This window comes from Lacerta agilis, chromosome 4, assembly GCF_009819535.1.
Source record: "Lacerta agilis isolate rLacAgi1 chromosome 4, rLacAgi1.pri, whole genome shotgun sequence".
NCBI lineage: Eukaryota > Metazoa > Chordata > Lepidosauria > Squamata > Lacertidae > Lacerta > Lacerta agilis.
Window position 1 is genome coordinate 68152521 of NC_046315.1, and position 13183 is coordinate 68165703.

The window sequence follows — 13183 nt, forward strand, 5'->3', positions numbered from 1 at the left end:
TTTATCTTACGATTCAGGTCAATGTAAGAAATTGCCAGTAAAAACAACACCAACTATATCAGAAACAAGTTCATGCTATCACCGAGTGCTTTACAAGTTACACAGGATGCTTATAAACTTTATAGTAGGAAGGTTTTAAGGAACTATACAAATTAATCTGTACAGTTAATAGTACTGTAGTTGTGTACATTTTTCAGCTTGCAACTCAAACTAAATAGCCTGGTGCAATTCCATTGATTCTTTGTCTATTCTTCCTTCCCTTTTTCTAAATGGAGTCTGTACTTGGTTTACATCCAAACTAATGCTGTTGGGTTGCTTCACTTAAAATGCATTAATCTTTAAAACTGATGCTGGATTCCAAAACCCCATGTCCAGCAATTAATTCAAATATGGAAACTGCTGGAATTCATTGAAGGCATCTTTGAACATTTCTCTCTATATAAAGTTAAACAGAGAACACACACACGCTGCCCTGAACCAACAGTTTGAAGTTTAAGGCTATGATCCAATGACCTGGGAGTAAGCACAATTTAGCTCAATGGGGCTTACTTCAGTTCTGAGTAGACATGCATAAGTTTATACTCCTAGTCTGTTATCTGGTTTGGGGGGGGTCATGTTTCTATATTCTCTGTGATCTCAGCACTGGGAATTCCCCACCCCCCCACCCCCCCACCCCACAGCAAATTACAGTCACACGATTCAGTTTGGCCCTGACTTCCAAACAAACATGCCCAGCATTGCACTGTAGCTATATTACAATGTGGAAGGGAGATACGCACCTCCCCCATATGCATTTAAATTTGTGTTCCATGAAAAGCAATGCAGTGCAAATGGAAGTTATTTATCATTGGATAAATTTATGTCATTTCTTCCTCAAGCTGGGGATATGTGTTAAAGCCTTCTCCTATTGATAGATATTCTCCCCTTGTCTGGGGTGTCCTGTGTTTTGTTAATTCTGTGTTGAAGCATACTATGGGCTGTTGAATCAACACATTTTGTTTAATGTGTCTATATCCCACCCAGAAAGAAAATTACTGGTACAATTCCATTTGAAAACAAAGCTGCCCCCTAGCTGTTTGTCCTACAAAAATAGCTTCTGCACCATTAACAAAGCAATCTAATGAGAATCCCACGAAGAGTCATTTGTTGAGCAGAAAGGCAAACAAAAATATAAAAACAGAGTATATGCAGGCCTGAATGAAACATAAATTGTGATTATAATTCACATACTATAGTTTTACATTTTTCCTGTGTTCATCTCTTCACCCCTTGCCTATTACTCTGAAACATACAACTTTCACAATGTGGTGAGATTTAGTCAGCATATTTCTGTAACAATATCAGAAATTTAAGTCTATGATGGGAAGCCACAGTATCATGGCAGGACATAATAACGTATGAAAATGCAGAAGAGATAATACAGATCAGTTTAATAGACGTACAACAAGAGGGAAATCAGTTTGCTTTTTTACTTTACTGCACAGTTTTAATAGTGCTGCACTGAAGCTTTCAGTTTCACGAAACATACTTCAACTGGGAAAAAGGATTCCATTTTTTCTTCATTCTCATCCTTTAGAATTTCAGTGGGTGTGAGGATAGTGTGTGTTGTTTCCAGTCCATTCAACATGTCCCCACTTTTCTGCAGCCTCCCCAGCTGCCCATGCTTCCCAATGTGAAAAAAGGCTTCATGGGAGGAGTTACCTAACAAAGTCTTCTCCTGGGCTTTGATTGAAGCACAGAAAGCCCAAGAAACTAATTGATCACTGCAGCCACTGATTTTGTTTTTAAGGGAAATACTTCCATTTGATTACGTGCACACATACGTGCCGCCAACAACTTTCCACATTGGACTTTTAAAAATAAAATAGCAAGGGACAGCTACCAGGGGAATGGCACACTGCTTCCCAACATCCCCTTGCTTACATGCAGAGGCGTACCAAGCCGCTTGGTTGCTGGGGGCGGCAAGCCAAGCGGCACCCCCGAGGGTGGGGCCTCACTCCGTAGCGTATGCGCCATGACGTCATGATGCATGTGCTACGAAGCGCAGCCCGGGTGGACTGCACATGGCCGCAGCACCCTGGGTGGACTGTGCATGTCCACACATGCTCAGTCCTGCGGGCTGCTGCGGACATGCGCAGTCTGCCCAGACTCCCAAGGCGCCACCTGGCACCCCTTCCATGTAGAGGCTGCTCACGAGGAAGGGCTGCCGTGCGGTGGCTTGGGAGTCACACTCGCGGTGTGTATGTAGCCAGGCAGTTTGAGGATATCATTTGGCTTTCAGGAATCAAGGGCACCCAGAAAGGCCACAGAATGCAGGCCACAAGAGAGATGGTTAGTAGAATGGAAGAAAAGACAACCACAGCCTCATTGGCCACCTCAAAAGTAAGGTGAGTGCAACAAACCCCCACCTCGTCCCAGCCATAAGGGTTTCACCGAAATTTATTCTCCCTTTTGCTGACTTTCAAATACAATTTCTTCTCTCGTTCATTGATGGAGAATGATTAAAACCTAGTGGGGGGATATGCATAGCTGTAGTTTTTAACTCTGGCACAAGCCAAAGGACTGTGTTGGCTCTGCTGCTTGTATTTTACATCACTGCAATGTAGGCTGTGTACCAACGACGATCTTTTTGGAGCAGTAGCAGCAATTTTCTTCTCATTGCTCCCATGGCCTCTATCTAGCTCTGGAAGTTGGATAATATAATGGTGAAATAAGAGAGAGACTCCCAGTAATTGAGCATTTCCCTAATTTTAGCTATTTGTCCTCATCTCATAAGGGCACTTGGGAGTGTTAAGGCAACATATTAATGTACTATCACTATGGAGAAGGGGAGAGGGGTTGTACTCACTGACCCCCATCCCCTTCCCCTGCCTTTTATATTGATCGGCTACTTTGGACACAGCCTATATGCCTGCAAGCTCTACATATGGGGTTGGATCCAGAGACGACTGAGTAGAACTCTGCTTAGTCAGTGTGACTTTCATAGATCCGTCTTCCCACTACAGCTCCTTGCCTTCCCCTGAAAAGGGTTTCCCCTGAGAGGCAAGGGATGCTTTCGAATGGCTTGGGATGGGGGTGGGGGGGGGGACTACAGCAGGATGGGAGAAATCAGAAGAATTTGACAAAAATGCCTTTCCACTCATGCAATATGCCTTATATATCCCATTCTCTTCCCCTTGCAGTTTTGCAGGCTACTGACCGTGTGGGCAGTATCCATGCACATGACTTAATTGACATATGCAATTTTGGGAATGGGTTCAGCAAGCGGCACCCCTCCCCCCTCTCTCCATACATTGGTGGCATATGAGTATGGTGATGAGTTGGGAAATGAACTGGCAGTGATGGCCCCCAACTTGGATGACTTCAAAAGAGGAATGGACAAATTTATTGATAAATTAATATTTACTAGCCATGATTGCTGTGCTGTGCTGTGCTTCCACAGTCAGAGTCAGTAATGCTTCTGAAAACCAGTTGCTGGAAACCACAGGAAAATAGAGTGCTCTTGTGTTTGGGTCTTCCTTGTGGGCTTCCTGTAGGCAACTTGTTGGCCACTGTGAGAACAGGATGCTAGACTAGATGGGCCATTGGCCTGATCCAGCAGGCTTTTCTCATGTTCTTAACTAAAACAGATTGCACGCAGCTCGGAGCTCGCAGATTGCATGCAGCTCTGATTTGGGTTATATGTTTTATTTATTATATTATCACTTTTACTTCATTAAAAAAACTTTATAAAGAGACAAGAAATACTTGGAATCTAAAAGTAAATAACATCCTTGTTGGCATAGCAGACTTGTTAGTTTGGAAATACCTGCAGAACAAGCAAGCAGATGTACTGCATACACAAATGGCTTTGTTGCTGCTGCTGCTTATTACCCATTTATGAGGCAGATGATTTCCTACGACAATGTTTGAAATTTAGCTTCATCATCTTGGTTAGAGCAGAGCATAATGTTGTTTGTACTGCACTTGTGGTCTTGTTGTTTCTGCAGTGTCCTCTTGTGCACTTAGATAAGGCGTGAGAGTACAAACAAACACAAAGAGGACAGTGGAGACGGTCAGACACAGAACGTGTAGAGGTGGCAAATCATTGTGTTTAACTGTTAACTTCCAACTCTTATTTTGCCTCTAGTGGAAAAGCTTTTAGAGTGATGTGATGCTGGCAGCTATTTTGTAATTAATATGATGAAGAAAGAGATGTATCCTAAGGAGAGAGATGAGGGAAAATGCACATCTCCACAATTGTAAGCTGCTGCCTAATCCTTATTTATATTTTTTTTACACCCGAATAAGGCCTTCTATAAAATTGATATTTCTCTCATGCAGATTAAATATAAATTGAGAATACATGCCATATTGAAATTGGATTTTCATAGAGTATGAACATACTAGGCACCCGTCACCCTGGGTGAGTGCGCTATTACTGCATGTGCATAGGAATGGTGACCCATTTTAAGTCTGATGCCAGTTATGTCTAAGACTATATGACTAGGTTTCTTTGGCATAGTGTCATTTAAATCTTTCTAATTTCTCTCACACAGAATCACTTGGGTGGCTTAATTCAACTTGTGCTGCTATTTTGTTCTTGTATGTTTTAAAGTGCATGTGTGGCAAACTATGGATATACCTGCCCAGACTTTCAATTCTGGTCCCTGGGACTTATAATTCTGTGAAGGGAATAGAAGTATCCTAACAACACTCAACACTCTTAACAAGCTACAGTTCCCAGGTTCCTTCATGAGAAGCCATGATGGTTAAAGGGCTTTAAATGTATACTGCGGCTGTGGCCTAAGAGGTTCTACTACATGCTACAATCTAGCCAAAATCACAGTCTTTTAAGATACATTCAAAGACCTCTTGAGGGAAAGGACTTGATGTTGGACTTGGACCACAAACAGTGATTCACAGTATTGAGAGGAACCCCTATCTGACTCAACAGCCTAATGCCCTTCATTTTTTTGTAAATCAGCATCTGAGGAATCAGAAGATACCACAACCAAACAACCACAGGCAAGCAAGCCCATTGTGACAGCACAGCCTGTGACTTGCACCATGAGAGTGAAATGAAATAAGTAAACCAGACCTTCAATCTTGAAAACTTGTCACCAACTGATGTCTTCCTCTCACAACTGCCTCCACTAAACATATGTTTACACACTCTGCAGTGAAATAAATAAATAAATAAATAAATAAATAAATAAATAAATAATGCTTATTATTTATACCCCAGCCACTCTGGGCAGCTTCCAACAAAATATTAAAATACAGTAGTCCATCAATCATTAAAAGTTTCCCTAAACAGGGCTGCCTTCAGATGTCTTCTAAAAGTCTGGTAGTTGTTGTTCTCTTTGATATCTGGTGGGAGGGCATTCCACAGGGCAGGTGCCACTACTGAGAAGGCCCTCTGCCTGGTTCCCTGTAACTTGGCTTCTCGCAGTGAGGGAACTGCCAGAAGGCCCTCGGCTCTGGACCTCAGTGTCCGGGTAGAACCATGGGAGTGGAGACACTTCTTCAGGTATACTGGACCGAGACCATTTAGGGCTTTAAAGGTCAGCACCAACACTTGGAATTGTGCTCAGAAACGTACTGGGAGCCAATGTAGGTCTTTCAAGACTGGTGTTATGTGGTCTCAGCGGCCACTCCCAATCACCAGTCTAACTGCCACATTCTGGATTAGTTGTAGTTTCCAGGTCACCTTCAAAGGTAGCCCTACCTAGAGCGCATTGCAGTAGTCCAAATGAGAGATAACCAGAGCATGCACCACTATGGTGAGACAGTCTGCGGGCAGATTGGGTCTCAGCCTGCGTACCAGATGGAGCTGGTAAACAGCTGCCCTGGACACAGAATTGACCTGCACCTCCATGGACAGCTCCATCTCAGAGAATGTGTGGGAAACAAAACCATACCCCTGCCCCTTGATGCATTGACTATCCTCTGGTTTAGTCAACTGAGCAGGGATGCAGAGACGATAGCAAACACCAGTGCTATCATAACATATCTCTGCAATACCATTCTTGACATAAATGGTAAATATAGGTTTCCTGACTGTTGATGCTCACATGTAAATGCAGTTCTTTTAGCTACAGCCATTGCAGAACAAGGAAGGATCTAGCAGCTGTGCTCGTTGGATCAGACTAGCCTGGAGTTCATTTAGTCATTCAAACTCCAATACTCATTGGAACTGTGTGTTTCACAATCATATCTTCTATATGACTTGGGGCAAGATAACAGTGGTGCGCCAGTTGTTTTGACTGGGCTCCGAAGTAAACAACCAGAGTACGCGGAAACACTGACGAAACTAAATAAGGATCCCAGGGTCTAGGGATGCAGCTTGGTAACTTTGTTCAGCTAGCATGACAAATGGTTTACTTCAGTTCTTTCATTTCTCAATACATTGTTCATATTCATCACCAATTCTCTTTTGCTCAGGTGTGCAGTGCTGTTGCTTGCTTTGTATGGGTGTCTGCCAATGGATAGTCTTCCAATCCCTAGCCACAATTCTCCCTTTCTGAGATTTGTTTACCAAAGGCATCTCAGGTATATGGAACCCCTATTCAGATGCATAAACCTATGACAGGCTGTAATGTTTCTTGACTGCTGTTATCAAGCCATTCAATCAAAAAATGTCATCATCTAGCTCAGTCTGTTGCATATGGAACAGGGGCAACAACTGCTGCTGGGACATTGGCCCAGGAAAGATAAATTTGATGCATTGTGTGTTCCTTCAGAAGGGTTGAAGAAATGAAAATAATTCCGCACGTTCCAGATTAGCTGTATAAAAGACCATACAAAGATTCTACATTTCAAATACGAACATAGGAAGAGTGCAGATGGATCAGACCGAAGACCCATTAGTCTAGCGTTCTGTTCTCCCAGTGGCCAACATAAGGGAAACTCTCAAACAGTGCATGAGCACTTGTGTTCCACTCCAGCTGGTATTCAGAGGCATACTGCACCTCAATGTTTCTCAAGACAGACAGATGCCAACAACACAACTGCCCATGATAACAAAGGTAATATAGCCATTGTGGCCAGGAGCCACTGATAGCCTTATATTTCATGAATTTGTCTAATCCTATTTGAAGCTTTTCAAATTGATGGCCATCACTACATTTTGTGGTGGCACATTACATAGTTCAGCTATTTACTGTGCAAGTAAGTACCAGGATGATATGATACCATCGTGGCATTTTCTTCACACTATTGCTAAATGTGTGATAAAACAAGTATCATTTACTATTTGTTCAGTAAATTTATTGGTCATTTTCCAGCTAAGTATATTCTCAAAGCGACTGACAGGAAAATCTCTGCTGATAGATGGCGTACTGGCCATATAGTAGTTGTTGATGGTGTTATTCAACTAAACATGCCCAAGCACCGACACTTGGCCTGACGGAATTGGTGACAAAATTTGCAAAGGAAGTTAACAAAGTGCTAAAAATTGAAACTTTTAAGAGACTTAAATTTTAACACTACAATTCGCAAAATTATTTGAAATGATTTGTGTGCAAAAACATTTTTTTTTATATTTGAGAAAGATAATCAAATATGGTTGCATCACTGTTTATTGCAGTTTAAAATAAATTTAGCAGTTTCAGGTTTTGTGCTCTTAATTTTTCCTACAAGACATCTGTTTTGGAAATTGAAGTTAGCTTTTTTTTTGGGGGGGGGAGCTTTTCAGTGAAAGTAGTTAGCCTTGCCTAGGGCACAAAATAGCCGGGTTCTGGCACTGTCCAAGGTTATGAATATTTATCTTCCCACACAAGCAAGAATTGGTTATGACGGCTGTAAAGAAGGCAGGTGTATTACAGCTACGATTCAAGGCCAACACTGTTGTGCCATCCATTTTTAAAAGCAGAATCTTTCCATGGAAATGAACACAATATTCATCTTAGAAACGGATGCTTCAGTTTGGCCCAGGGGAATGTTTAGCAGAAACCTGCTTGGTAGTAACAAGCACCTCTTTATGTGAACATAGTTTGTGTCTGGGGGGCGGGGGGGATGCATCATTTTGTTAATATTCACAGTATAAAAGCACCATTTGCCCTGAGCTATGATATTTATGTGACATACAGAGCATACGAAATGCAATTACATTTGCTATAAATAACTCTTGGATGACATTTACACACCACTGAGTCAATTCATGGTAGCCTTCCTTCGCACTCGCTCTCCAATACCCATTGATTTCAATGGGACTTTGGAGTATGTGAGAAGATTTGTACTGCTGTGTTTTGTCACAACACTCCACTAACAGCACAATCCTACACAGTCTTACTCAGAAGTAAGTGCCACTGAGCTCAATGTGACTTACTCCCAACTAAGTGTGCGTAATGATTGGCTCCGTAATCATATGAAATGGAAGGGTTCAACTTAACCCCCAGGAATTGCCAATTCCCCTCTCCCCAACTTTCTAACCAGCTCAAATATATGAAACTACAAGGCCTGTGTAGGCCTTGGCAAAGGAAAGCTACTATCATGGAAATTGCTTTTTAAAACTCCTTTGCATTTTATGGTTAAAGGAGAAAGGAGAATGGGTATTACATATGCAGAGCATGTACTGTACTTGCAAGCAAAGCAATGGAAGCAGACTATATATTTTATTACCCACCAGAACCAAAGAGGGAAAAGAGCTACCTGATTAGAAAATGACCTCTATTTAATACTTTTACAGTTTATTTTGTCAGCAATAGTGTTCACACTTTATTTTTCCAAGTTACTAATTTTCATCCGGGGAAGGGGAGCATTGCAGAAAAGGTTATTTAAACTTCTGTATTCATGCAGATCCATGCAGGATTTAATTCTAGTTTTCACTGCTCATAGTGGTTCTCAATGCAAGTCTCCATCTGGGACTTTGAAAGAGTATTTGTGGTTGTATTTCGTGCTAAAGGAGGAGGGATAGCTAGTCTTTTGTCCAAACAATGCAGCTGTTAGGATAGCAAAAGGTTTCTTACACAAACTAGTCTAGCCACAATGGCTAGGTTCGGCACCCACCGTGTAGAAAGTAAGCCTCTGAATGCCTGTTGCTGGGAACTGCTGCTACACTAAAGGATGGGTGAAGCTGTCTATCCTCCTGTTGAAAAACACCCAACAATATTGTCAAATATTTTCCACAAAACTCTTCTTCGTGTTCTACATACTGACTGATTTCAGATGTAACCTTTAAAAACACCATGGGATGTGCTTCTGAGCAAACTTATCTAATCCTGAGCTGTAAAGCTGCAGCCCTGTGCACACTTGCTTCAGAGGAAGCAGGTGCGGAGGAAGCCTCCTCGCTACCCAGGGCGGCGAACGGAGGCACCCCCGGGGGGCGGTGTGTCCTGACGTTGCGTTGTGACATCACGATGCAACGTCAGGACGGAGTGAGCATGCGCCAAATCCGGCGCATGCTCACTCCGCTGAGCATGAGCGGTGGGCATATGGCCGTGCTGCTTGCACTCAGCAGCCCCACGAGCCGCCAATCGCTCAGCGGCTCACACGGTTGCTGCGGGAGCAGCGGCAGTGGCCCAGCGATGGAGTGAGCATGCACCGTGCAAACCGCCTTATGCCCGCCGCTCGGACTCAGCAGCCCCACAAGCCACCGATCGTTCAGCGGCTCGCAAGGTCGCCGCGGGAGCAGTGGCGGCAGCCCACGAGCCGCCCATAGCAGTGCTGGCGGGCGGGCAGGCCCTGGGCAGGCTGGGGGGCGGCGCGGCTTCACTCCGCGGCTTGTTTGCAGGCCGCAGAGCAGGTTTGCAAGCAGGCTGCAGGGTGAGGCTGCCTCGCTCTGCGGCTTGCTCGGGCCCTCCTGCAGGCCGGGGCGGAGCCAGCCCAAGTGTCACCCCCTTCCCCTGGAACCCAGGGCGCCATGCCCCCTACGCCCCACCCTTGCTACGCCACTGAGAGGAAGCCCTAGTTAACTCAGTGAGATTTACCTCTGAGTAGACTTACATTAGGCTTGCTGTCTGACTTGAGAGTTAATTGCTCTGGATTGCACCATTTTTCTGTGGGAAATAGTAATCCTCTGTAGGCTCTCAGCAGCATGCTGCTTTGCTCTGAAATGGACTCTGATTTAACTTGAGCTGAGGCCAGGGATTTCCCTGCTGAAGAGTCCAAATCCTGATCTTCAAGTCATGTCCAGTTCTACATTCCCCTCATCCCCACTTTCTTAAATTAGGCAAGAACTGTGCTGCTGTTAAATATTTAAAAAGTATGTATGTATGAAACATTTGCCCTTTCACATCCAGCCACTTCTCTCCTCAGCCATGCCAAGGAAAAACCTTTTTTTTTTTTTTTTGTACAGGCATTTTTCAAGGAATACCAGTGGACCAGTGGCATTCACCATGCTGACGCAGTGACTCACTGCAAGAGCTCACTCAGAGTACTCTAATTGGGTGGAACACTAAAGTAACTGTCTTTTATACGTTATATCCTCTAGCTTTATCCCTGTACATTGCTATTCAATAGGGTTCGGCTATCTTGTTGGAGCATTGTGCAGGGTCTTGTGGTTCACTTTAATTAAAGCTAATCTCACAGAGCAGAGCCATTTTGGCAGCGAGGACGATAGCTCTTTCATACAAAAGATCCCTGGGAACACAGTGAGCAATCTCTGCACCATAATGGGTGAAATAGAGCTAAAATGCACTGATGCAGTACAGACTTTCTAAGCTAATGCCAATTGACTGTGCTTTGGCATATAGTCTGCACAGCTTTCCAGAAATGGGTAAACATTACAGTATTTTGCTGTGCACAATGAACTAAAATGTCAGTTGTTCTGCCTGAATGTATGTGTGTGAAAGAGGAGAGGATTTAGACCAAATAATTGACTGGAGCTTTTGAAACACAAGTGTTTCTTCATTAGGAACTCCTTCCTCCATCCTCCACCCCCAATAACCTCTACATTATACGTTCCAATTTATTTATGTTCGAGATTTAATTTCTCCTGTCCCTACAGACCCAATCATTATTAGATAATAATTTTATTTAGATTAGGTCATTTGTGTGTGTGTGTGTGTGTGTGTGTGTGTGTTTGTGTAAAAGATTTTACTATTGATTGTTTTCCTGTTTTCAAATAGTTCAATGTTTTGTGCAGGAAAGGCTGGCTTGATTTCTGGACACATAATAGATTTTGATGGTTTAGTGATGGGATAACTATTGTAAGGAACAGTCTTACAGGAAGTAGGTTTGATGCCTGGACAGTTGGCCATTAAACTGGGCACTGGTTTTGGACTAGGAATTACTTCTTTAGTTTCATTTTGAAAGGCTTTTTGGGATTAGAAATTGGTTATTTGAAGTGCTAACCATGACAAAGTGCATTATCTTCTTCTGGTGAATACTAGGGTTTTCCATTATTTTTTAAAAATGACTTTATCACCACTGTAGAACTTGTCATGATAATGTGGATGAGCAAATACAGAATTTTTGTCATCCCCTGGAAGAATATTTTTTTCCTAAGCCTATCCAATTAGTCAATTATCCCAACCTTGCTATGTCATTCTCAGTATTAACTGGAGCCTCATATCATCTGTCAGTGGTTATAGGAAGTTGTCACACTGAATCACAAACAGCTAAATAGCTGTTAAGTGTGAGTTGGAAACCAGGAATTACACCAGGCTTCAGAAATGAGGAAGTGAAGCTCAAGACTCAGAGGACAGGCCAAGAGTTGGAACAAGCCAAGAGCCAGAATTAGGAAAGACAACAAACAGTTGCTCAAGCAAATTCCTAGTCTGAACAGGAAGTCTTGATACCCCTCCCTGTTCAGGTAAGCTAGTGACTAGGTTCAGTGTGCAGAGCCACTTCAGTACCTAGAAATCTTTCACTGCTCAGGGAGATATTGTAACCTGTAGTGTGGTGGTTGACCATATGGGATAGCTGTCATGGCTTCAGAGTTCTAGAGCCTGACACAGTGCAGTCTAGGTTTCCAGACTTACACAAGTTCCCTCACATAGTGGCCTTTGGCCCTCCGTGCCCTTCAATTCCAGGCTCCAATTTGTCAGCTATGCTCTAAAGTTTAGAAGGAGACAGTGGAGTTGCATCCTTCACTATTGGCCAGGGCATGTGCGTATGCGCATGTACAAGGTGGGACCAGGCGCTGGGCGTGGATGGTAAGCAAAACCCGCCATGCCAACACAACCATAGCTGCCCCTAGGTGGATGGGTGTGGGACACAGACGGTTCATGGGACTCTGCTGCACTGAGCTGTCCATGCAGGGGGGAGCTGACACGGCCCTTGGCAGAAGCATCTCCACAATGTTGGCTGGGTGGCCATTTAGAGAGGGGGCTGGGGCACAGCAGCAAGGCCAGACCACGCTTTGGGGACAAAAAGCCCCTGGTGGCAGGTAGGGCAGGAATCCCTGCATGGGGGTAACCTGGCCCGCAACCCGTCGATATCATGCACCCGGGGCTACGCCCCCGGCTCTTCCCACACTACATGGGAGACATACGTGTGGGTTTTTTTTTTTTTTACGGCTAACAGTATGATAACAAAAAAGGCAAATACGATGATAGTATGAAAATGTGACTATTTTTTAAGTATTTAAAAGTATGTTTGTTTTGTATTTTACAAGACAGCAGCACTAATCAAGATGAATGTTGTATGTCTTAAATCAGTACTCTTAGATAAAGATGAAGATTGAGTGAAATCTGCATGTAGATAAGTATCAGATGAATGAGAAGTTAATCCATATTTGCATAAGTTAATAGTAGTTAGGATTAATTATACACATGCATATTTGTAAATAAATGCATTTTAGTCTCTGGGGGAAATGCAAGTTTTCTAATTTTCTTGATCTAATATTCCGAAGAGATATGAATATTCTCTGTTGCTTTCAAATTTGGAGCTGCCTTTTGATCACCAGTGTCAAGTTAGCAAAATGGAAGGGGATGAGAAACTGTTGCTATCCTCAGTGGGGGGACTGAGAAGGACAAAAGATGGATTACACATGTGATTTGCACACCCATCCACTGCCATGTGATAGGATAGAAATGGTGAAGCGTCCTTTCTTTAAGAAAACCTGTCTGAAAATCAGTGAAAAGAGGTTTGATTGATAAAATAGAACATTCCTGGATTAATTGATGCCAAAGCCCAGGATGGAAGCCTGTCACCTTTGGTCTCCAGGAAACTTGCTCAATAAGACAAAAGAGTAAAATATAGGATTTCATAAGGACTGGATGTAGAAATAAGCATAAAAGCTAGAACAATACAAGAA